Below are 27,466 nucleotides of genomic sequence, written 5' to 3'. Positions count from 1 at the left end.
CAGAATTCATCATTCAAAATCCTTTCCACTACTATAGCAACCTTATCAAATTCATCAAATCTTTTACTTAATCCATTGAACTAATAGCAGTGATGAATAGATATACAACCTTACTGAATTGCATTCAGTTGCACAAGTCTTTACTCATACAACATCAAGATAAGTAAATAATCAAAAGGAGACAAAGTTCATAAAGAACTGATATGGAGAAAGCTCATAATTTCTATTCATTTTCCTTGAAAATTGTATACAATTTACAGTAAACTCAGAATGACCTTTAGAAAGAAACAGAGATCATTCTATATTCATGTATTCTCAAGATCTGACAAAGAAAATATACCATGAATTTTTGCTCAAAAAAATGGACCAAAAATAGACTAAGTATATCCCTTAGAAAAATAAAATTTGGACCATCACATTGCCTTGAAAACTCACTTATATAGGCATGAGTTGCAACAAGCAAAGGGAAAATGTGACTGATAGGTGTCTCTTACAAGAAGAAGACGCATAAATTTGTTAGAAAAGAAAAATTATTAACATGAAGTTATGCAAATCATATATTCTCTTGCGGGCTTCCATCTATCACCTCCTTTTGCTGATTTAGCTCCAACTAGGATTGTATCATATATGTGACTACTAAGCTTGTCCCTAACAAAATCTATTTTGATGATTGCAAACTAATGTAAACCCATGGGTTTTACCATTATTACAGTACTGGGAGAAACACCCTTACTTCCCAATCTTCGTTGATTAACACAACTCCTTAAGATAATGGGATTAACCCTTAAGAAACAACACTCGAGCATGGAAACAATGTGGCTATCAAATATAACAAAATGAGCAATTTTTACTTAGCTAACCACGTCTGCATCCAAAACCAGCTTTCAACCAAAATTTGTCACCTACTAACAAAAAAAGATGTTCACTAACAAAAAGTCAGAGGGACTATTTGCATGCAGCCCATGGGTATAAAATCTTCTTCACCTTCTCTAAAAAGTCTTCACAGGGTCCTACATACTTTTGTTGTCATGGCATTGAAGTGTGCCATCTTGAAAATTTCTTTAGAGAAAGGTGCTATTGCTGAAAGGATTTTTATTTTATCAAGTCTACTCTTTGCTCCCCTCATTACCTTAGTAGCTTGATCACAACCCATAAAAACACCTGGGATTACTAGTCTACCTCGATCAAAATTCCACATACTGACATACAAGACAAACAACTTCCACTCTGCAAACCACCTTTCAAACAAACTTAAACTAATTCAAGATGAAGAAACATTAGGGATCCAATTACTCTTGTCAAGTAATCCGTCTGCTCTCCATAGTCTAAGAGTTAGTGAATTCTTTGGAGCAATTTCTACTATACCATGCAAGATTACAACACTTCAGAGACTACAGTAAAATATGCAGTTAGAAATCTCTTATATGTAGTTCTTTTATGCTATTTGGCACTCGTGCCAAAATCTATGCAATCCTCTTAGTGAATGATCCTATTCAAAAAAGACTTCAAATCTTTATTCACATAAGGTGCAATTAATAAAATCTTATAAGTTACACTCTATTTTTTCTTTTCACATGCAAAACTTTTCATATCTCATTAATATGCAGAGTTCCACTACCTTCAATATTTAAACTTGCACCGTTGATCATTGAAATTATATGATTAAGGAATAAAAAACTAGGCTGAATCAATGTTCCTTTAAGCATGCTGGCAGTCAAACCAATAAATGGCCTCCATCTATATCTTTCCTTCAAAGCTAGCATTTCAAACTAGGCCCATGAATGACCAAGGACACGTGTCATCGACTCACTAACTCACTATACTTATCTTTCAGGCACCTTTCCATAGCGAGCTAGTGATAACCACTGATCTTGCTTTGATCATATGGTAGATATTTGGAACAAATTTTAAGAAAACAATGGTGGGTCCCTCGCTCCTTAACTCGCTATACGTATTCATCGCACATCCCTTCATAGTGAGTATCATCAATCCATACTTGATCTTGTGGACAGCAATTTACTGCAACAGTGGTGGGTCATCACTTGCTAACTCACTATACCTAACTTTCAAGCATTTTTTCATAGCGAATTAATAATGGCCTTTGATCCTGGTCTGATCTAACAATCAGAGTAATTTGTGTGCTTTATACATGGGGAGTGGGTCCATATACTATTTTTGCTAAGATGGCTGAACACGCTGGCACACACATGTACTCTTTTTTTATCTTTTAATGACATCACATGTTGGCCTTGTTGTGGTTGTGTCTTCCAGGCGGGTCACTACATTGCTACTGTCAAAACATTAAATATTCATCAAACAATATAGTGACCTCCTAATAAACAGACACTGGGAAATAAAGCTCAACTTGTGCAGAAGAATAAGAAAAGTCTGCATAAGGTTTGAACAAGTAACTTCATGTGCACATCCTCATGAGAAATCTCACAGTCACCCATCAAATCAACAAACAACTCAATATGATGACTAGCTGAAACAAGATGGTTCCCATTAAACTTAGGCAAACTTTTTCTAACATCACTAGAAATGACATTTAGGAAACCATGAATACCATTAAAACAAAATGGCATATACCACTTGGTAGAGATGGATCTAGGAATTTCATTAACTAGCTGGATCTTAGGTGAAATGAATCTTGACATTCTTTAAATTTTTTAAACCTCATTCACCTATAATGACTTTTGATTTAAAATTTGCAGCAAATCTATACCCTTCTACCCATGAACCACTTCAAACTATACACTTCATAAACTTACAAACAATGATAGAAACTCAATCCAATGAAGTGTATGAAACCTTTTAGACTATTCTCCTCCCCTTAGTGCTAAAATTCACTTGATGGAGAACACTTTTCACAATCAATTTTATGAAAAGAAATTACATGAAAATGAGAATACCTTTAGTGGAGCTGTATGAAAAAACTGATCTGCTAATTGGCCTGGTGCTAATCTGAAATCTTCAGACCACTGATAATAACCTTATAGAGTTTCCATCTCCTTGAGGATAACTAAATGAAATCATAGTTGTAGTTCATATTTTTATCATTATAAAGTCTTATAATAGCAAATCAAACAACACTTACAGGCTTATTGGTTAGAAACTTATACACTCTCTTCTTCTTGCTTAAAACTTTACATAACTTTTAGATCTACCTATTTCAACTAAAAACTCTTGAAAAAAATTATAGGTAACCAATCTACATTAGTTCAGAGATCCTTTAGATAGAGTCACCACTCACTATTATGAGAAAGGTTCAAAACATGATTCATAACACTACAGATCTGAATTGTCACTTTGTAGAATTTAAAACACTGTAAAGAGAGAAACCCCTTTTTTGACCATTTTGACTCTAAAATTATATCAATACTCTTAAAACCACATTTGACTAAATTGATTGAAAATAACACTTAATAACAACACAATCTGCATTCAATCTTGAAGAATACTATTGCAACTGGATAAAACATACTAGGGGCATGAAGCTTAAGTAAGAAATCTAGAAAAACACATCAGAGAACTTACTATTGTAAATTTTTCATGCCCTTCTCCTGCTATATTGAATCTCCTTTCAAATTCTCAAGGTTTGTCTATCACATAGGTTCAATTTGGTCCCCAGAAGAGTCACCATTTTGTTGGTGACTTGGATGGGCCAAACCCAACTAAGAGTAGGACTGAAATATTCAACTTATATACCAGAGATTCTTGTCCTTTTAACAATGATTTACTTCACTATCAGTCCCCAATAGAGTCACCATTTTTTTGGTGTTTTAAAAAAGAAACTAAAAACTATTGAACAACAAAATGCTCAATACCAAGATGACATTACTCACACAATCTAAAGACCAGCCAATTCTTATTGACAATTGTATTTGCAAAGCATTTGGGCCCAACTTCAAAAAAACCAAGGGTGGTTTTCTACTCTTCTGGCTCTGCAAAACAAGGGTGGGTATACCTAGGGATGATTCAAGACTAGGAAAACTATATGAGGATTATTTTAGTTTCATTCTAATTCTTGTCTCAAATCTTCAAATACATACACAATTCTTGATAATTTGATAAACACATCCCATACAACAGATATGGCCAAAAATTCTTCTAAAGATCTGCAGGTGTTCTCAGCAATAGTGGCTAACTAAAGCTAAAACATTCCATGGAAACAAGTACTAGCCAACTTTGAAGATCTATAGGAAATAAAAGTAAAATTGATTTAATTCTACACTTTTGACAACCATTTGTGGAAAATTTCTCTTTTAGCTAGATCAAATTTGATCAGTGCCTAATCCATTGGGGTTCAGAGTCTACTACAAATTTCTAGATCTAACTTGTTGCCTTACAACAAATTTCATCAAAAATTCTTATAATAATTCATCATTCAAAATCCTTTCCACTACTACAACAACCTTATCAAATTCATCAAAGCTTTTACTTAATCCATTGAACTAATAGTAGTGATGAATAGATATACAACCTAACTGAATTGCATTCAATTACACAAGCCTTTACTCATACAACATCAAGATAACCACGTAATCAAAAGGAGACATAGTTCAGAAAGAACTGATATGAGGACAACTCATAATTTGTATTCATTTTCTTTGAAAATTGTATACAATTTATAGTCAACTAAGAATGACCTTAAAAAAGAAACACAAATCATTCTATATTCATGTATTAAATCAAGATCTGAAAGAGAAAATATACCACGAATGTTTGCTCAAAAAAATGGGCCAAAAATAGACTAAGTATATCCCTTAGAAAAATATAATTCAGACCACCACATTGCCTTGAAAACTCACTTATATAGGCATGAGTTGCAACAAGCAAAGGGAAAATGTGATTGATAGGTGTCCCTTACAAGAAGAAGACGTATACATATGTTAGAGAAGAAAAATGATTAACAGGAAGTTATAAAAATCATATATTCTCTTATAGGCTTCTGTCTATCACCTCATTTTGCTGATTTAGCTCCAACTGTGATTCTATCATATATGTAACTACTAAGCTTGTCCCTATAAAAATATACTCTAATGATTGCAAACTGACTTGAACTCGTGGGTTTTACCATTATTATGGTACTAGGAGAAACACCCTTACTTCCCACTCTTTGCTGATTAACAAAACTCATTAAGATAATGGGATTAACCCTTAAGAAACAACACTCGAGCATGGAAACAATGTGGCTATCAAATATAACAAAATGAGAAATTTCTACTTAGCCAACCATGTCTACATCCAAAACTAGCTTTCAACCAAAATTTGTCACCTACTAACACAAAAATACGTGTACAAAAAAAAAGTCAAAGGGACTATTCGCATGCAGCCCATGGGTATTAAATCTTCTTCACCTTCTCTAAAAACTCTGCATAGGGCTTACATACTTCTGCTACCATGGCATTGAAGTGTGCCATCTTGAAAATTTCTTTAGAGAAAGGTGTTACTGCTGACAAATTTTTTATTTTATCAAGTCTACTCTTTGCTTCCCTCATTACCTTAGTAGCTTGATCACAATCCATAAAAACACCTGGGATTACTAGTCTTCCTCGATCAAAATTCCACATATTGACATACGAGACAAGAAACTTCCTCTTTGCAAACCACCTTTCAAATAAACTTAAACTAATTTGAGATGAAGAAACACTAGGGATCCAATTACTCTTGTCAAGTAATCCCTCTACTATCCACAATCTAAGAGTTAGTGAATTCTTTGGAGCCATTTTTGCTATACCATGCAAGACTACAACACTTCAGAGGCTACAGTAAAATACACGCTTGGAAATCTCTTATCTATAGTTCTTTTATGTTGTTTAGCACTCGTGCCAAAATCTACGTAATCCTCTTAGTAAATGATCCTATTTAGAAAAGACTTCAAATATTTATTTGCATAAGGTGCAACTAAGAAAATATTATAAGTTACACTTTGTTTCTTCTTTTCACACTTGAAAATTTTCATATCTCATTAATATGCAGAGTGCCACTACCTTCAGTATTTGAACCTGTGTCGTTGATCTTTGAAATCATACGATTAAGAAATAAAAAACTAGGCTGATTCAATGTTCCTTTTAGCATGCTAGCAGTCAAATCAATAAATGGCCTCCATTTGTATCTTTCCTTCAAAACTAGCATTTCAAACTGGGCCCACAGATGACCAAGGACACGTGTCATCAACTCTCTAACTCACTATACTTATCTTTCAAGCACCTTTCCATAGCAAGCTAGCGATAACTACTGATCTTTCTTTGATCATATGGCAGATATTTGGAATGACTTTTAAGAAAAAAATGGTGGGTCCCTTGCTCGTTAACTCACTATACTTATTCATTGCACATCTCTTCATAGCGAGTACCATTGATCAATACTTGATCTTGTAGACAACAATTTACTACAATAGCAGTGGGCCATCACTTGCTAACTCACTATACCTAACTTTCAAGCCTTTTTCCATAGCAAATTAACAATGGCCTTTGATCCTAGTTTGATCGAATGATCAGAGTTCTTTGTGTTCTTTATACATGGGGAGTGGATCCATATATTGTTGTCGTTGAGATGGCTGAAAACACTGTCACACACATGTACTCTTTTTAAATCTTTTAATGACATCACATGTTGTTGGCCTTGCCATGTTTGTGTCTTCCAGGTAGGTTGCTACATTACTACTAGAAAAAATTTAAATATCCATCAAATGATACAACGACCTCCAGGTAAATAGACGTTGGGAAATAAAGCTCAACCTACGTAGAAGTAAAAGAAAAGTTTGCATAATATTTTCTTCAAGATCCTCAAAATCATTCCTAGTTATAAAAGAATGTTGTGTTTTGCAATGATTGGGCCCTCGCTATGTTGCTACTAAAAAGTGGTGTTATTCTAGCTAGCAATATAGCAACCTTTGATGGATTCTCAATTTTGGTAACAAAAAACAAAACACACATTGATTTAAAACCCTACCAATTAATGTTGGTGTTAGAGAAGGTGGCCATGCACATTTATAATACTACATGGGAACTTCCATGGTCATATCAACCTATTAAAAGAACACTGCATTTTTGCAAAATTCAAGCATGTTCTACGTTGCCACTGGCAAGTTGCGTGGATTTTTCTGATATCGACTTAGTGAATTGCTGAAAAAACTTGGACGTCAGTGACAACATTTACAGTTTTCTTCGCATGCGTTTATTCTTAAAATGGACAAGCCTAGGACACAACACGTGCTGAAATTTACCTCATGATAACATAATTCTCGGTGCTAGATTTCACTTTTTAGTATCATAGACATGTGTCATCAATCTCACTAACTCGCTATACGTAACAATCGAGCATTTTTCCATAGCGAGTTAACAATGATCATAGATTTAAAAGGATCTGATGGTGGGGTAAAACTTCTTTCACAAGTATTGAACAAAAAACTCAACATGGGCGGGAAAAGAATATTTGCTTATCATCCTATTTTTTAAAATTTCCGTGCCAGGGAAAATTTAAATGGAATGGGACACAGGGTTTTACAAGAAATTTCAAAGGCTAACAAAAATATGACTTATCTAGGAATCCTACTCACCATTAATGTAGACAATCTGAATTTTCTATTCTTTGACAGAGGAATTTTATCATATGGAAATTCAAACCAATAGGTTTAATAGCCATTTTGTAAATCCTCTAACAAGGTGACAGTTTAGTTGAATTGTTCTAAAAACCTCTAGCAAGGCCATTCCTAATAAGGTGATTAAATCCTGTAATAGGACCACACCTAATAGTGTGTATTGTAACCTTTAACATGGTTTGCTCCTAATAGGGCTCACTTTAGAAGAGTGAAAATTGGTAGCTAATTACTTGGTGGTTTTTCATATTGGGTTTCCATGTTAAATTTGGTGTCTCTTGTGTTCATGTTATTTACTTTTACATGCATACTAATAATTATGAATGCTAAAAATTAGTAACAAGTTAATCTACCAAGTTACAACATTTTTGTGATGTGTTTACTAAGTGACAACAGTAACTAGTTATTTAAGACATCTAAGGGATCATGATTTTTTTTTGTGATAACTAATTCACCCCCCCTCTCAATTACTTCACTCATAATTTCAACAATAGTCCTTCAGAAAATTTTGAACAAATTTTGAAATTGTGTATAGATGCTAAACTAAAGTTGTATTATACATAAGGGAGTTAGATACATCATGTATAATTAAGTATATTTTCACTCATATTAAAGGGGGAGATTGTTGATCTTAGAATGGTTTTGATAATTTAGTGTCAACACACTTAAGCCATTTGCTAAGTTCATGTTGAGTTAGCAACATATTTCAAGTATAATATATGCAAGTGCCAAGCTGCAATAGGTACTGAGTTAGAAAGATAGTAAGTGTTGAGTCATTCAGGTGCTGAGCAAATAAACAGTCCTAACATATATGTATGTTGAGTTAATAATAGATGCCGAGCATATTCAGGTGCCAAGCTAGATAGAATTTTAGTATGTGTCGAGAAATTTTTTTATCAAGTGTCAAGTAACACAAAATTAGCATATGAGTTTGTGCCTTCATAGACTAAGATGTAAACCATTTTGCATACCAGCTAATGGATAGATCTTAGAGATTAAAGATAAGATCGAATCCCTATGTAATCAACATGTAACCAATTAGAAAAATGGAATGCTAAAGAGGCAAAAAGGATGAATCTTAGCCATAGATTCATACCTAACCCTAAGTCAGAAGAACCTTTTAAGGAGGTTGAAGCCCCACAATTCAATAGAGTGAATAGAGTATAATGAGCGAAGAACAGAAGGAACAAGGGGTAAAGTGTTAAGAGGACATACAAGGTGACTTAGCAGATTGCAAGATCAGTTAGAAGAATAGAGTATTAGTACTACAAATAGCTTCATATAAGATCATCATGAATTAGATTGGATTGAATAGTGATCTAGAATCAGCAATAGTAGATTGCAAATGATTAGGTCAAACATTCTACTATACTTTCTAACAATTGTATTAGTAGAATGAAATCATATGGAGATAGGTTGGTTTAACAACCATTGTATAAATCCTTTAATAGGGTGACATTCCAAGTGAATGTTTTGTAAATTCTTTAGATAGGTATACTTTTAACAAGGTATAAGAGCCTTTAATAGGGTAGGCTTCTCATAGGGCAGACCATGGCTCATGGTCAAACATTGTAACCTTGACAAGTTACATTATTGTTGTAGTGATAAGTTGTGGGTGTAATCCCCACCCTAGTTTTACCTTCTCATTTTGGAGGGCTTTTGGGTGATCAAATCTGGTGTCAACTATTTTCATGCATGCTTTTATCTTCATGTTATTTAATTATGTTACATGCATGAATTGATTTAAGTTAAAAAGTTTTATTTCTTAAAGCTTGTTACTTCTAATTCAACCCCCCCTTTCTCAAAAGTATACTTCCCACTTGTAAATTCCAACAATTACTCTCAAGTAAGATCATATTAATAAGCCTGTCTCTAGTAGTGGCTCTCTTGTATCCTATACCTCTTCTAACACTCAAGAATATCTTAAAGCATCAAATATAGCCAACATTACTCCATTTCAAATAAATAACCTAATGTTTTCATAGTAACTATGTCTACCCTTAAAGGCTACCTCTAAAAAAAATCCAAGGTAATCTACATTTGGTTGCAAATCATTTTAATATTTAATTAATGTGCTACCATGATTTTCAGTCAAACCCATTATACTCATTCATCCTTAGAAGTGGCTCCATGTCAAAAGGATTATTCAAAAGATAACAAGACAAGTAACAATAAAGATCAAGATCAAGATCCCTCCATATCCTTTTATTTCTTTCAAAGTATGATCCCTCCATCTTAAGAACAACATGTCCCTACATGTCTTATATCTTATATACCTACCAAGAAAGATTGCGATCTCACTTCTGCCATTTCTAGTAATATTATTGAAAATAAAGAGAAAAGTACACTTCCTATGCTCTCCAAAGATCCTAGTCAAGACCAAAGTGTCCCCTCATTCCCTTGTTATAATTATCCATATCCACCTCAAAAATACCCAATTCCTCCTAATCTTTGGCATAAGAATAAATAATCCCAATATTCATCTACTCATATTAAAGTTTCTCCTATCAAATATATTCATGAACCTATTGGTACCATGAAGATGGTTCCTAAAGATGAGGGCCTTGGCCATGTTGTTGACTCTCCAAATTTTGATATCTCTATCCATTACCCATTTTCATCTTGAAAATCCATCATTGGTCCCTATATAATGTAAAAACTAAGACCTTAAAATATTCTATTTATATTAGGTAATTATATCTCTCCATCTCCACCACTAACTCCTAGGTTGTCATCCATCTCCCCCATCATACCTCAAGTTCAACAAAAACATCTATCCTTGACAAAATTTCATCCACCAATCCATGTAAACCCACAATATTAGCCCCACCCATCCATAAATCTGAAGTCTTTTGTAAGTAATTTGCATTTACAACATAAAAAGAAGAAATTTCTAGAAATAGGGAATTTTGAGGGGCAAGGGAGGGAGGGTGAAGGGGTAGGGTGAATTAGTATTATAAAACTTTTTCCCCAAATATGGATATAAGAAATTAACCTTAAACTTGTATAAATGATTGAACTAAAAAACATTATTCAGAAAACCACACAAAAGATCATAACACCATATTTTGTTAACTAGGGAAAACCTTGGTGGGCATGGTACCCACAAAATGATCCATTGCACAAAACTACCTTGTAAAAGGTTTTAACTCTATTAGGATTCTATTACATATATATATATATATATATATATATATATATATATATATATATATATATATATATATATATAGTATATATGTCCTTACTAGATGACTAGACCTTGTTAGAGGCCTCAACCCTATTAGAAGTTGTATTACAAAAGGGAAAGTTCACTATTCTTATAACAATATATAACTTTACAAGTAGTATAGAGAAATGCCAAAAATATGAATATGATGATATCCCAAATATCCTATTAGTCCTTCATTTCCCCTTGCATCTAAACATGCATATAAACCTCTTCCCTACTCTAACCATTAAAATAAGATATCTCCAACATCAATAAAGTGTGCATAACATAATCTTATCATATCATTAAAATTGTCATCTTCACTTAAGAAAAAGGTCTTCTTCTATATACTTTTCTTTTTTTATTCGGCCTTACACTTTACCATATGTTACCAAAATGAAATATTAATTTATACTAGCTGATGATTAACATCTAGGATGTCATCCCTACCTTGTTAAAATCCTTGATTTGACAAGAAAAATCAATTTCTTGGAAAAAATAATCATTTTGTATCATATAGTTTGTTTATGAAATAATCAAATGCTCATGAGATCTCCTTCTAAAAGTGATACACATAATAAATCTATCTTAAGTGGCTTTAGACATGTATCTAGATTGTCCATACTATTATATCCCAAAATTATAGCCTTGTACCTACTTCTAGTGAAGCATGACAAAACAAATAATGTGCTTGTTTTTCCTGAGTGACACTTAGATAGTTTTCTTCATAATCATATACTAAACTCAATAGTTCTCTTAAGTGATCTTACCTCTACATAATATTTCCATTAATGACAATGTCTATTACCTTATCTTAGCTTACTTGCCAACAATCTCCCCCTTTGGCATTGGTGTTTGTGAGTGCTAATTATGGGCCTCTAAATCCACACACACTTCAACATGAGTATTATATGCTAGAAACATCCTGAAATGAACATGAGATTGTCCATTCAGTATGACCCAAAAAAGAGACCTATTGCCTTCTACCTAGGCAGGATTTTTCTATTCACTCTCGAAATTGAGAGATCGACAACCACACCAAACTAGTATGAAGGATTTGAAAGCAATGCAAATGCACTCTAATATATATTTTTGATGTTTTTAAAATGAAAAGGTATTAGATTAATCTAAATGAAATTGAAACTAATCTAAGAAAAATTGAAAATAGAACTAGATAAATGTATTTTAAGCTAAGTGATGAGCATATGAAAGCATGAGAAAATTCAAATGAAAGATACTTAAGTAATAAAATTAGCATTAATTTGATACTATTCATGTGCATCCTCCCAAACTGAGAGGTTGAAGGTTTCTTATATAGAATCTAATATTTTAATCAGTGGTCAAGATCAATTTGAGTGTATGGTCTTGATTGAAGATAAGGTTGAGTCCTCCATTTTTTATGGAGCTAAATGAGAGGAAAGAGGAGATAATATTGATCCATTCAAATATGTGCTCATAATTATATTTTTTAATTAATTAATTAATTAATTAGTTTCTACAATTATGAGGACATATTTGAATTAGTCATTATTATTAATTCCCTTTTTCATGTGAGATGAAATAGGAAAGGATATTGATCCATTCAAACATGTGGTCATAATTAGATATTCTAATTAAATAAATAATTAGTTTCCATGAACATGACATATATTCAATTAAACCAAATTATTTTAATTCCTTCTTTATGTGTATTAGCTAAAGGGTTTAATTTAATTTAATTAAAGTACTTAGGACTTATAATTAAATTAACTAAATTAATAGGTTTAATTTAGCCAATTCCATTAGTATTTAGGAATTAAATAAAGTGAGTGACTAATATAGATTAATAATTTTTCTACATTTGACACTTAGGTCAAGTAGAGATTATCAAAATCAAAATTGCCTAGTATAATAGGACATTAAGTAATATTGATAAACCAAAATTGGTTCAAAATACCAATGTGCCAATTTAGGGGTATTACATTTATCCCTCTTTGAATGAATGCACAAGAAAGAAGTTGATTCAAAAAAAGAACAAGTCTACGAATATAGACCAAGAAGTGAAATTGGTTCCAAGATTAATGACATAGAGACCAATCAATGAGATTTTGAAGGTTATGTCCAGAATGAAGCTTAGCCTTAGGGAATCTAGATAGAACACCTAGTTACCAATATGAAAGAACAAAGACTATTAAACTTCATAGGATTTTTCCTAAAATGAGACTCAATTCTCAGGAGTCAATGTTAGATTGCCCTGATACTTATCCATTAGAAGATGACAAGATTAATCATGATTCATAGAACTATCTCGAGAACAAGATTTTAATGCTCAGAAGTCAAGGTTAGATTACCCTAATACATATCCATTATATAGTGATTGAAAGAATGAGTGTTGAATTATCTCCAAAATAGAGCTTAATTCTCAACAAGAGTTTAGAATTATCTCCAGAATGGAGCTCAATCCTCTAGAGTCTAGATAGAACACCTAAATACTAGTCCATAAAAGTTAACAAGACATAATTATGAGTCATAGAATTATCCCTAGAACAAGGCTTAATCCTTGGGATTCAAAGCTAGAATGCCCCAATACCTATCCATTGAACTATGAGAAGTTCTATTATAAGATTGATTAATTGAATAACATATGATGCCAAATTGAGGGAATAAAGATGCCTCAAGAAAAGAGATTACCCTGAAAAATATGACATTATATTTTGATGTGAAGCCATATTTGAATAGATTCAAAGATGTTTAATGATGGAATCATCATCCTACCCCAACGAGAGAAAAGTCAAAAGATGACACATTAGAATGAAATTGATTTGAAGCATTTTGAAGGTCTAGTTGACCATGATTGACTAGATTTGACTAGATATTAATTTGTATTAACCTTTAGTAACATAGTTAAAAAAAGATAAAGGAGTAAGAAAATAAAATGGACATAAAAGATATCAAGATTTAATGTGAAAACCCAATTTGGGAAAACCACCAAAGCAACTAGTTACAAATTTTCACTCTTCTAAAGTGAGCTCTATTAGGAGCTAACCCTAATTGATGATGTAACTAACTTGTAGATTCATATCACTATTCTAGTTTATCCTCTGGATGCTTCCTAATAAAAATATTATTTGTAGTTTGTCTGCAGATCCCTGGATGTTTTCCCCTTAATTAGAAATATGTCTTTATTCACATCTTATTTTCTTTTAGAACTTCCATATTTCAATCCACAACTTGACCTTACATGTATATGAAACCCAATGTCAAGTCATCTTGAACACCTTTACAAATAAATAAATAACATCCACTAAGCTATCTTGCATCAACCAAATAATTAAAAAAAATAAAAATTTTACAGTTGCCTGACACTAATACTGGGTCACTTAGTTACCACTAAGTTCCTTGGTAACTGACCTGACTCAGTTTACATTTAACCCCTTTGGTAACTAACCTAACTCAGTTTACAAAGGAATCCTTCAATGAATGAACTAGCTCAATTTACACATGATGACTCAAGTTGGCTTCTTCCAAACTTCTTCTCCATTGATACTAGAGTCTTCTAAGCTTGGTTACTACTGGCAATGCTTGGTTAGAGTGTAACATTTTTGCCACATCAATGACAATATAGAATTAAATAATTGTTATAAAAAATCCTAAATCCAATGTCTTCTTTGTAAAATTAACCACATGTATTGTTGATCTCAGATTGGTTTGATAAATGAGTGTCTATACACTTAAGTCATCTATAAGTTATGTGCCTAGTTCATATTGAATAGATAATGCATGCCAAGCATAACATGTCAAATAGTGAATGTTGAGTCACTCAAGTGTCGAGTAACAGTATGTGCCAAGTGATTCAAGTGTTCAGTAACTAGTAAGTGTCAAGTTACTTAAGTGTTGAGCAACAATGTGTGTCGAGTGATTTAAATGTTGAGTAACTAATAAGTGTTGAGTCACTCAAGTGCCAAGCAGATAGTATGTGTTAAGTTATTTAGATGTCAAGTGATCAATGGATGCTGAGTCATTTAGAGGCTAAGTTACAACATTGAAGTTGTAGTTAATGTCAAGCATCAGGGACTTCAGATGCTAAGTTTTACAGTTTTGACATAGTTGTTTGAAATGGAAAAAAATTCTATGTAAACCATTTTTTAGCTAATTTAAGGATTTTTTTGTGATATTATATGATAAGAATGAATCTTTATTGAGAAACCCTATGGATTACATGCAACCAATCAGAAAAAGGGAAGGATTAAAGTGGGAAAATGGGTGAAACACAATCTTTGATTTATACCTAACCCTAACTCACCTAGGTCTTCTTAAGGAGGACAAACCTTAAACTTTTTAAGGAATGAGTAATGAGAAAAAAGAGAAGGTTTTGCATGTGCAAATAGAGCTTTCATGGTGACTAAGGAGTTGTGATTTGAAATACATTATAGAATCAGTTAGAGGAGAATAGAGGAAAGGAATTAGAAGAGAGCAATGATACATCTAATAAAAAAGGATCAAGTACACATCAAGAAAGAGGAGATCTATCATCAATCAATAGAGTGCTAACTGAAGGATCATTTTTGAGACATCCTAATAGGTTAATTAGTTAAATCTCTTAATAGAGTAGTCTTAACAGGCTATTGTAAATCCTTTAACAAGGTGCTTACTTCATTATAATTCAAATTCCTTTTACCAAGAAAACTTCTTATAGGGTGTTGAAATCCTTTAATAGGGTGAGACCTAATAGTCTTTGTAAGCCTTTAACAAGGTAGGCCTTTCATAGGGTAGATCATGTTTCATGATGAAAACATTGTAACCTTCATTTGATACACTTTATTATTGTAATAGTGAATATTTGTGGGTGTCATTGCCACCCTAGTTTTACATTCTCCTTGGAGGGTTTCTGGGTAATCATATCTTGTGTCATACATTTGTGTAAATGTTTATTTATTTACATGCTTAAGATGTATATGCTTGATTTGGTATTTCAATTTACTTATTGAATGAAATGGATGTGAGGTGAATGATTTTATGGTTAAAATTTTTAAGTGTTGATTCATTTCGCCCCCCCACTCCCTTGCCTCTTAGAGTTTTCTTTCCCTATTGTATTTCCAAAAATTGGTATTAGAGATGAGTTATCTAGAAGTGAAGCTTTGCAACTTTGAGGAAAGATCTCGGAAATGGAAATCTACATGTTGGGAAATACTATTAAGAACCAAAAGATTGAAATACAACTTTCCCTACATCAATTGAATGAAGCAAGAGATGAGTTAAAGAGATCATTGAAAATAAGGAAGGAAATAACTATTGAAGAGAATGACACACATTACCAAGAGATTGACACTACTAAATTATTTTAAGATAGAAACACAAGTGAATTTGATGCAGCAATTATAGATCTAATGGAAAAGAATAGAACCCTAACTGAAGAGGTCAGAAATCTCAAGAGAGAACAAGAAGTCCAATTAGTATTTCTATGTGAAGTTCATGAATAGAAAAATAAATCCATAGAAGACATAGTCATGATTGAAGATGAGAAAATGACACTAGTCAACAGATTGGAAGAGAAAACATTAGAAGTACAAAGAATTTCCAACATGCAATTAGAGATAATGAATCAAGTCATGATTACCAATCATGAAGTAAATGGAAAAGATATTGAGATCAAAACATTGAAGTTGTAGAATGAACAACTAAGAAATGATTTGAAAAGAAAAAAAGAGTTTGGTGAAAGCTTCAACGAACCTAGTGAGGCTATCAAGTACTTTGAGCAATTAATGAGATCTCTTAGATCCAATAGTGATACTGCTAGATTAGGTTACACTAAAATTGAAGAAGGAGAATCATACAAAAGTAATGAAGAAAGAAGTAAAAAAGGTAAGAAATACAAACCTACTTGTCATAATTGTGGTAAGATAGGTCATACTACTAATGTTTGTAGGAGCAAGACTATAAATCAGAATCTTAAGTAGAAGTTCATGTATCACTACCACAAATGCAACAAACAAGGACATCAAGCACATGAATGCAGAACCAAGACCATAAGAATTTTTTTTTTTGAAGTATACTACTATAACTATTAGAAGGATGGACATAGAGCATATGGTTGTAGATCAAAACCTAAATGGTCATAAAATAAGTAGACAAGGATAAAGCATAATGGAAACTCTTATAATTGGGATTATAATACTAGGTATAGTTGTCACTATTGTCAAGAGTATGGATATGTTGCTAAAAATTTCATAAGAACACATTTTAGAAGTGACTAAAAAATATGGTTGAGTCAAACTACATGTTTTAGCTATTTAAAGAATATTCACATAAGCAAGAATTGTCCAACAAGGTCAAAGGCACCTAGCAGCGAATTCAACAAAGGAAAAGGAAAGGTAGATGTTCAAAATGTTAGAGATGAGATGAAAAAGACATGGAAAAGAAAGGAAGATTACAACACATCAAGTTTAGATGAGGCCACTTCATCTAATGAATTAGGTGATCACATCATCTCCAACTAAACAACCAAGAGGTATGTGTGGAACTGATACTTAAAAGATACACTATACATTAGTTCCAAGGATTTAGTTCTAAAAAGGTTATTTATGCATGAAGTAAGATGCAAATTTTTGATTATAACCTAGAAGAAATCTTTAAGTTGTGATAGTTTTCATGTTATTTTTTAGAATGAAGAGTTTCACTTTATCTACCAAATGAAATGTTAGTTGATGTTGAGATAGCATCAGTGATAGTGTTGGCCAAGCTCGTAGTGGTTGTTGAGCATAAAGGAAACTTCATGGAAGTCGAGTGAGTTGAAATCTCTATTTGAGCTAAGCTTACAAGTATGTAAGCATAGAGCATTAAGTGCAAGGCTTTAAGGTCTATATGATCAATTTTTGACTCATTTGACATCATTTGAATTTGAAGAAGAACACAAAGAGCTAAAGGAAAATTGAAGAGATCATTCCAAGAATTTGCAAATAGGGTTCAACAGTTGCTTGACACCATCTCAACAAATTTACAAAGGTATTTATCATATGTCAAGCTATGTAGTTTGAATTTTTGCAAATCCTAGATTTTTGTAATGACATCTAGTTCTTTAGCTACAAAGTTTAAAGAGGGAAAGGAAGTTTTGAATGTACAATTGATAAGAAATGAGATTAAACAACCAAAATTTAGAGCCATTCATGATATTTCTTACAAGCAAGATCCATTTGGTGCATTATTAATGATACCACCACAAGTGTTAGTGATTCAAGATGTGAGAAGTTGCTAGACATGTAAGGTGGGTAGCATAGGTGACATGGAGATTAGGGAAACCTATGGTAAATTATGCAAAAATGGAATATTGAAAGATGAATTCAAAATTGTAGAGTCAAAAGGGTTAACCCATGCCCTAGATTTCCCCAACATCTTCAAAACAAAATGGATAAGGATAGTTCTAAGAAGAATTCATGATAATTCTATATGGATGGAAAATGTATCAGTCAAGATAAAAAAGAAGAATGTCCATAGAGTAATAGGGTATCCAACCATAAACTGACCTAAAATCGTGAGGAGTGAAGAAAAGGAAGTTATTGAGAAGAATACAAGGGTAGTGTAGAACAAATAAGGAAAGGAAATTGACACTATCTTAGATCCCCTAATTGCATTTGAACTAAGGATTATAGAACACAAATTCTATCAATCTAGAAGGCTCAATGATGTACCTTGTATTAATATTAACATGGGCTACATAGTTAAGAAGGATCATACCTATGACCTTGTCGAGTTGCAAATGCAACAATTGATAGAAAATTTGGGAACAATAAGGAAGACTAAGAGTGCACAATGAAAATTTGGTTTAATTCTTGCATGTACATTTTTCCATTTATAGAATACATTCCCTACTTTTGGTAAAGTTGCATGGAAAATTAGTAGATCTATTGTAGTACAAATAGGTGAATTTATTAAGCAACTTGGAGAAATTTTTGAGTCTATAACGTAGTCAAAGAAGAAAAGATTGAGGATACTAGTTTCACTTGTTGAGAAACATTTTTAAAATGTTTTCTTTCTAGTTGGCATTTATTTTACATATTTTCAAGTTGTTGTTCCAAGGGTAAGGTGGCTAAGGCCACTAGGCTATGAGATCAATGTAGATGAAGCCTCTTCAACAATTATAGCTCTTCTTGTAGAAAATTTAGAAACTAAGGCTACTGCCTTTGAAAATTATGATGTGGCTAAATCTAAAATAACAATGGATTTAAAGACTACCTCAGTCATAAGAAAGAAGAATAAAATTGTCAATAAAATCAAAGAGAAATTTGGTGAAGGAGCAAAGGAAAATGAAGAGGAAGAAGATGATGATGGAGAAGAAGAGGAAGATGTTATTGCTCAAGCATCACTAGCCTTAACTCAAGGTCAAGGGGAAGATCAAGAAGAAGAGGAAGCCAAGCTTGAACAAGGTGCCAAGGGAGAAGAAGTTAGTGAAGAACTTGAGAAGAAGAAGAGGAAATTTAAAGCCCCATCAACCAAAAAACCAAATAAGGTTGTAAAACCTTAGCCTCTAGCTCAAGCTACTTGAACTAGCACAAGAGCTATTGCTAAGAAGGCTCAAGATGAAGAAAAGTCAAAATAGAAGAGGGCTAGATTAGGTAGCAAAGAAGAAGAGTCTGAAAAGAGACTAAGGAGAAAGTATATAGCTTCAACTAAATCTAATGAAGAGAGGATAGAATCTAATGATAAAAACCAATTCAAAATGGTAAGTCACAGTCCCTACTTAGATTTAGACAATATATGTGAGAATATAAAGAATAATGTTGATTCATCTAGTCTCACACATATTGAATTTGATAAACTTGGAAAAATTGAGATGAACCAAGTTGAGGAGTCAACATATGTCAAGATGGAAACATTCAAATAGACTCCTATTGAGATTGCCAACTAATTACCAAAAGATCTATATGACAGAGTTGAGCAAAAGTGGCAATATAGTCTTAATACAGAAAGACAAATCAAAGAGACTATACTTGCACAAGCTATGCCAGAGCTAGATAGGGTAAAAATGGAAAATGTAATAAAGAAGCATGCATGGAAATTTTCCCCTAAATACAGAGCATTTAGCATACTGCAACATAATATTGAGGATGATGTATAGAAGACCACTTAGATTTGGAAACCATTATATGGTTTGATAGCACCCAAGGCAATAGAGAAGACAACTATTGAGGTAGGTGAGGAAAAAGATGAAAAAAAAAAAGTAACTAAGGTTGCTATAGTTGAAACTAAGACAAATGAAGATACGCAAGCTATAATTGAGGATGAGAAGCAGATAGAAAAAAGTGTACTAGATACACCAGTGTCGAGTGTCAATCCTCAACATGAGTTCAATATAGACACTGATACTATAAAGATCAAGGAAGTTTCTAATAATATCACTTAGAACATAAACCACCTTACAAAGGAAGACTTGAAGAAGATATTGATAGATTCCACTACCCAAGAAAAAGTTTGTGAGCATCATATACTAGTAAATGTTGACGAAATTAAGAAGGTAGACAAGGCATATATAGGGGAGAAAATTCAAACACAAGAGATATCTAAAGCTCCTCCTCAATCCACCATGATAAAACCTACATTACCCCTTGTAGTGTATCAAAGAAAAGAGCAATCCACAACCAATATTAGTAAATTTGCACACATTATGTCAGTACCAAAAGTTGCTACAGAAGCACAAAATATAACACAAGTTCTAATGGGTCAAGTAGATACTCCTGCACCTACATCAAAAGATTAAGGTATAATTAAGAATGTAGAGAAAGTCAAGGATATGAATAAAGAGATAGATTTGACTACAAAACTTGATGAGAAACTAGTAATACAAAAACTAGTGACTTTGCCAAGAACTGCTACTCCTCCTAGTCAAACTCTTCATAGGTATAGAAACTATACCTCTATAATAATCAAGGCCAACTCCAAGCACATCCAAGTTAGATGAAGTTACATAATTTTTTGATGTGAACTTGGATGAAGTGATTGAGTTGTCAAAGTTTGATTTTGCAACCATCACCTGTAGTGCCTCTCCCATTTGACTTTTGTAAGTTGTCCTGATGGATGCAACCTTAATGACCTTTTGTTGTGATGGGGATCATGATTGTGACCCTGAGTGGTCTACACCATTGAGGTGTTTGGATTTATGTTTCTATATCAGTTGCTTTGTTTATGCTTTTGTCTGATCTATGAGATTATGATGTGATTTTTGGTTCACTAAGGTTTGTGCTAGTGGTTAGCAGGATTGATGTGGTATCATGAGGTTGTTTTGTGATTACCCTGATATATGTGCAGAGATTGCACTGTGTACTATTACAATGCTACAATAGACTAGGTTCCTATAGCAATGGTTAGTCATGTTTATGACTATGTTTGCTTTGCATTTTAAGCACCTTTTTAATGTTGTTTAAACAATCATTATTAAATGCTTAAGTAATTAGAATGGATTGTTCATGTTGGATTGTTTGCTCATGTGTTACAGACATTTATCTTGTTATATTTTGATCTGAGAGATATCTATTTTTATGTGTTGATTTACATTTGAGACGACCTGAGGGTCAGATGCTATACCTTGATTTTAGTATCATCGATATTAGACTACTATGTTGTTCAGTTAATCATATTGTATGATGATGTCATTTTGAGATGATAGTGCATTTTATGATGATATCTGGTTATCTGGTATTTAGACATACCTCTGATTACGTTATGCGATGGATTTAATGCTATGGTTATTTACTTCATTTCTGCATTGTTATGCTTTATGTGAATGTGAGTGATGTAAATAGATTATTTTAATATAATTAAATAAATGGTTAAATTAGGTGATTTAATGCATTTATTGGTTCGGCTATGTTATTATATGCAATTGCACTTGATCGTGTTGTTTAGTGTGCAAGATTTATATCCCTGGCAGTGGCACATGGAGTTAGTGATTTAGCCTTTCATATTTTACCAATGTCATCCTTATATGGTCGACGTATCTTTAATTAAATGTTTAATTTAAACCTTTGGGTGATTATTAAATCCAATCTCATTGCATTATGTGATTAGACCAGTAAGCGTGTCTGTGCATTTAGAGGTTCACATTATCACGAAAGTTGTTAAGGTGAATTCTATGTTTTTGGGATTTTAGGCTTTTTAATTGATTTATTTTAATTTTTGGTAGCTTTTCCATAGATGAATTCTTATTTATAGGAATAGCCTATTTTTATTTGGGTCGATTTAGGATTCAACTAGGTTGGCTGGTTATTTGCCCTAATCGATTATTCACTCAAAAAGTGAATAAATATCCAAAGAGGAATTTAATTCCTCACTTCTCACTTTTGAATTGGAAATTTGGAGAGTAAAATTGAAAATCCTCTTCATGAGGATTTACTATTTTGTTCGTTGTGGGAGCTACAAGCGTGGGATCATCACGAGGTTGAGCTCGTTGGATACAGCTCAAGGAAACCTTGGATTGCTACAATTTTCAGCCACTTCTGTGAGCATTTTATTTTTTGGTTTAGTTTCTCGTTTTGCCCTTTTGGCTGTGAGGTAGGGCTTTCCTATTTTATTGTTTCTGCTTCTATTTCTGGTAGCCATTTTTTTGGAGGCTGAGAACTAGTGTTCCCCTCCATTTCTGTATGTTAGTTCTACCCGGTTGGGTGAGTATGAACATTTCCCTATTTTTCAGGATGAGGGTTTGGGATTTTACGCTGTTATGCTGGCCATTTTTGCATACGGTGTCCAATTCCATTTATTTTTGGATTTTTGGAATTTTTGTGCCCAAAGGTCAAATGGGTTTTAATTTTATTTTTTTCCAAATTTTGGGGTTTTTACCTCATTTTGCGTGCTACCTTGTTTTCTAGGGTTTTCTTGGCACAATGTGGGTCATGGACTTGGATGATCCGTTTGGATATCAGTCAAAACACTTTTGCACTTTGATTTTGCATTGGGATGCATGTCACACCCGTACTCCCGACGTTCTATTTGGTTGAGTTATTTTATACTTGTTATGGTTTCTTTTGGACCTTTGTTTTGTTTCTTGGACAATGGGATTCATGTAGAATCCATACTCTCAGATTGAGGCCAGTTGAGTAAGTTCATGACTTTTGGTCTTGTTGCATCATTGGGATTCATGTAGAATCTAGACTCTCGGATTGAGGTTGATTGAGTGATTTTATAATGTATGGTTTTATTAGCTTTGAGATTCATGTAGAATCCATCCTCGTAAGTTGCTTTTGATTGGGTTTTTTTTTTGCATTATGTTCTCATTCCTGTCCTTGTGTTATGATCTTCGTGATGGTGGTGTGCCACACACAAGTACGTGCATGTAATTTGTCAAAGGACTTGCAAGTCTCGACCTTTCATGTCTTTTCTAGAAGTTTTGATCATTGGGGTTGGGATGGTAGTATGCATGCCCATGGGCACTTGTCATAGGATGAGCTTGGGTAGGATAGGGTAGCATATGGAGGGGCTCCTATCTTGCAACCTAGTGACTATTCCCTAGTTGGCAGAGGAAGTTTTATATAAGTGAAAATTAAATTAAAACATTGGGTGGTAATTAATAAAAGATAATAAAATGTGTGGATTTTGTACCTTCTATCGGGAAGAGTTACTACCCTAGGTTGTGCGCCCCTTCTGTTGAGAAGAGTAGCTGCCCTAGGTTGTGCGCCTTTCATCGTGAAGAGTTGTTTCCCTAGTTTGTGCACCTTCTATTGAGAAGAGTAGTTTCCTATACTAGCTTGGGCTTTTGGATGCCAAGTGACTCTCCATGATGTCAGCCCCTACTTAGTAGCCTTTTGAGTGTCTAACCAGGACCTTTACTCCTTGCATTGTCTTAGGTCCTTGGTTGCAGCCATCATACTGTCTGGTGTGAGTGTTAGCCATGGATGTTGTTTTGTGTGTTTTGTGGTTGGATCTTTATCTCCATCAGCATGGTGGGTGTGGACCTACAAGTTCCACATGGTTGGGAGGTGTAGCTACCTTCACCACTACTGGGACTGGTGTACAGAGATGGTCTCTTATCCTAGTGCGATTGTTGTTGGATGTTTTCACTTGGTACTTTAGTTTTCAGAGTATGCTTTCTTGTGATTTATGCTTTCATTGGAATGCTTGGATATCATGTTTAGATGATGTTATTTTACTTGACACATTCCCTTATCATGATGTTTAGCATATGATTATATGATGTTATTTGATTTAGTAGTATATCTGTTGCTTACTGTTGTTTAGCATGTGATAGGTGATGCTATCTACTGTAAGATTATCTTATGCATTATCACTAGCATGTTAGATTTCCTTATGCTATTTTTGTGCATGTGTTTAATAGTGATGTCCCTATCATGATAGTACCAACAATTTGGTCAGTGTCTTGGGATGTTATGCACAGGGGATGGCTAGGATCTATGATGATCTTATGATGCTATTGATGGTTGGGAGGAACTGTGTACTTTATTTGGTTGTTTTGTTCCTATGATGTATTTCTATTCATTGTGATGTTTATTTTAGTATGCTCTTTGTTGTTATAGTTTAGATGGATAGATGTTCCTCTTTCCATTCTATTTTTCTCTTGAGTGTTCATTCCTCAATTTGCATGGATTCGGTACTCCCCGGTGTGGAGGTTTCCTTGTTCTGTTTAGCTTTTCATTTGTATTTTTTGTCGCACTAATTTGTTTCCTCATGCAAGAATGTATTTTCCTCATGCAAGGATGTTCTTTTCTCATGCGAGAGAATACACTTCCCATGCGAGAATGTAAATCTTTGCATGCGAGAATGTAAATCTTCGCATGGTGCATAGGGAATCCTAGTGCGAAGCTCAGTAGTCCTTGTGCGAAGTGTGCACTTTCTCACGCGAAGCGGTGAAAGATCTCTCTTAAAAGTTGAGACCAGTTTTATCTCTCGCACGAGAAATAGGGACTATCTAGGCTTGTCAGATGAAAGTTCAAAAGTTGGTTTTGGACACTCTTTTGGTTGTTACACCTTCTTGGTTGAAAACAGATTTCCTAGGGGTTTAAAATATATCGTTTAAGTATAAGTTGACGTATATTTAATTCCTTATACTTAAGATATATTTTAATATATGTAGAAAATCTTTTGAGATAGGTTTTGGACCTCTCGGAGACAAGTTAAGGATTCTAGGAAATTCTAGGGCTTTAGAAATCCAGACTTAGCCAATTTTCAGGGCTTCAAGATTTCAGGCTTAGTCAAATTTTAGGATTCTGCATTTACCCTAACTTGGTGTTTTATTAATGAGTGGTCACTTCTTGAGCCCTCATCATGTGTGTTGTCATTGTTGGCTTTGTTTGTGTTTACCAGTTTAGTAGTGGCATTTGGAGATTCGTTGGTTGCTGGGATTGTGGTGAAGTCTTTCATTGCGATCATTGTGATCCTTGTATGTTGTTGTCATGTGCATTCATACTTGTTAAAAAAAAAAAAAGTCTTGGCTTGTATTTCATCCTTGTATTCAAGGATCTCTAGGTGGGGCAATACATCTGGTATCAGAGCCCATGTTCAAACATTGAGATCTCTATGTTTATGTTGCCCATGTAGTTGTTGCTACATTGGTTGAGTGCGAGTGTCTTAGTGAGAACTCGTGATCTTTGTTGCTTTGGTATCTACTTGGGATGGATTTTATTTTCTAGTAGATATGACTAGAGCAGTGTGTGGAGAAGGAAGTGAGTCTTCTTGGTTTGGTAAGCGAAATCGATGTGCCTTGTTGGTTGGTTGCTTGTGTGACCCTTTTTGGATGGAGCCATTGATTGGTTTCCATGTGTTGGCTTGTGTGCCTCTTCTTGTTTCTCCTTGTGGAGTTAGGTGCATTGATTTCCTATTTTTTTCTCCTAATTATAAGTTAATAGATAAATCTTATTGTGATCCTTTATTTTGTTTTTATAATAATGAAATGTTTCCTTTCATTGAATATGAGTGTTTATTGTGAATCATTGCAAAGTAGTAGTTTTACATTATATCCTTGGGTTAATGACTTAAGTCCCTAATCTAATTGCTTCTTAAGCTTATGTAAAACTGTATTAATTTGATGGATATTTAAATGTTGCATTACATGGAAATTATTTCTTTCTGCATATGCATGAGATTACTGATGGGATATTGCTCGATGTGTGTGAGTGTGTTCTCTAATGATGCTAGGATGATGTATTCCTTAGCATTGTGTGGTGATTTATCCCTCTTGTGTGACTGTACTCAGTCATCACCTGTAATGTGATTTGTTTGATGCCTTATTTTATTTGGCTGGAGGTACTTTCCTCATGTTGTTGGGCTAGCATTAGTTTTTAGTATTTTCCTCTCTTGGAATAGTCATCAAATTTTATCTATCGCTCTCTTTGTGATAGTTGTCACATTTGACTTATTGTTGAAATGAGCTCTTTTTGGTACTTACTATTGGAATTGATAATTCCCCCATTTGGGCTCTTTGATTTTGTTTCATGATGACTATTCTAGATGTGTTTCACTGCTGCCCAGTTGTGTGTTGTAACTCTATCATGTTCATCTTGAACCTCTGGTAGTACGTACAAGGAATAATATCATGGAGAACATGCTAGTGTGTATTTGTTAAATTTAAAATTGTTATTGTAATTGGATGGTTTAAATGGTGATTGAACTTAATGTTATTTTTGAAAGAAATTGAAAGATATGTACTTGTTTTATGGTGACTCTTGGACCCTTGCTTGAAATCCTTCAGTTTCATTATGCATTAGTGCTTATGTTATGGTTCATTAATGAAATTATGAAAGAGGAGTAATGATGGTTTCAATGTGTGAATTACCTTTCATTCCATGTCTTATGTTGTTCGGGCATGTGTGCTCTTGTGTGGATTTGGATGTTTTGCCCATCACTTGTCTTGGTGGCCAAGACTATTTTTTTTTTTTTTTTCCTTGGTGGTTTTGTTTTGAGTGGTGACTCAATCGTAGGTCATAGGTCTCTCTTAGGTTCTTCTTGTGGTAGCCCTCGTCGATATCTTTTTGATGCTTTTTGAATGGATTCAATCCAAGTCTAGATGTGAAGCTATGGCTTCTAAAGTTGCTGATTGATGTTTTGAGTACCTTTTCAAGTAGAGGCCAATTCAATCATGACATATCATATTTATGGCCATTAGAGAAGTTTAACTCCTCATGTTATTCATATGGAAGAGTTATCTTATCTTCATAATCTACCAGGTATTTGTTGGAGTTTGTGCTTGGGTTTTTGTGTTTCCTATTGCACTGACCCACCCTTGTGAGGTGTAGTGTGGTTTGTGAGCATTCCTTATTGTGGATGATGTTGCCTTGTCTTTTGGGAGTGACTTAGTTATTTTGATGAGTCTCGATTCTCCTTCTTGGACGTTGTCTTGGGTGCACCTTTGTATCCTTTTCTCTCTTGTGAGAGTAGGCTAGTGTGGTTATGCCACTACCTCAGTTAGTGTTTTCAGGTGAGTATGTTGATGGTTGGGGAATTGTGAGTTCCTTAATGCATCTTGGGCTGATTTTGTGTAGAGGTTGAGAGCGACTCCCTCTCAGTCCTAATACTCTTTAGTATCCTTCTCCCTAAGCATATATCTTCATGTGGATTATCTTAGTCAATTTTTCTCATTAACCGTTGACATGAGGCTAGAGATTGAGTTTAGCAGTAGATTGGGTGTAGTTTTTCTAGCATAGTGCTGGAGGGACATGGTATCGTTGGACACATGT

The sequence above is a fragment of the Cupressus sempervirens genome, chromosome 11 (assembly GCF_028749045.1).
Source record: "Cupressus sempervirens isolate cs-2001-9-10 chromosome 11, ASM2874904v1, whole genome shotgun sequence".
NCBI lineage: Eukaryota > Viridiplantae > Streptophyta > Pinopsida > Cupressales > Cupressaceae > Cupressus > Cupressus sempervirens.
The sequence above is the reverse complement of the archived record's forward strand: the minus strand, read 5'-3'. Positions refer to the sequence as shown.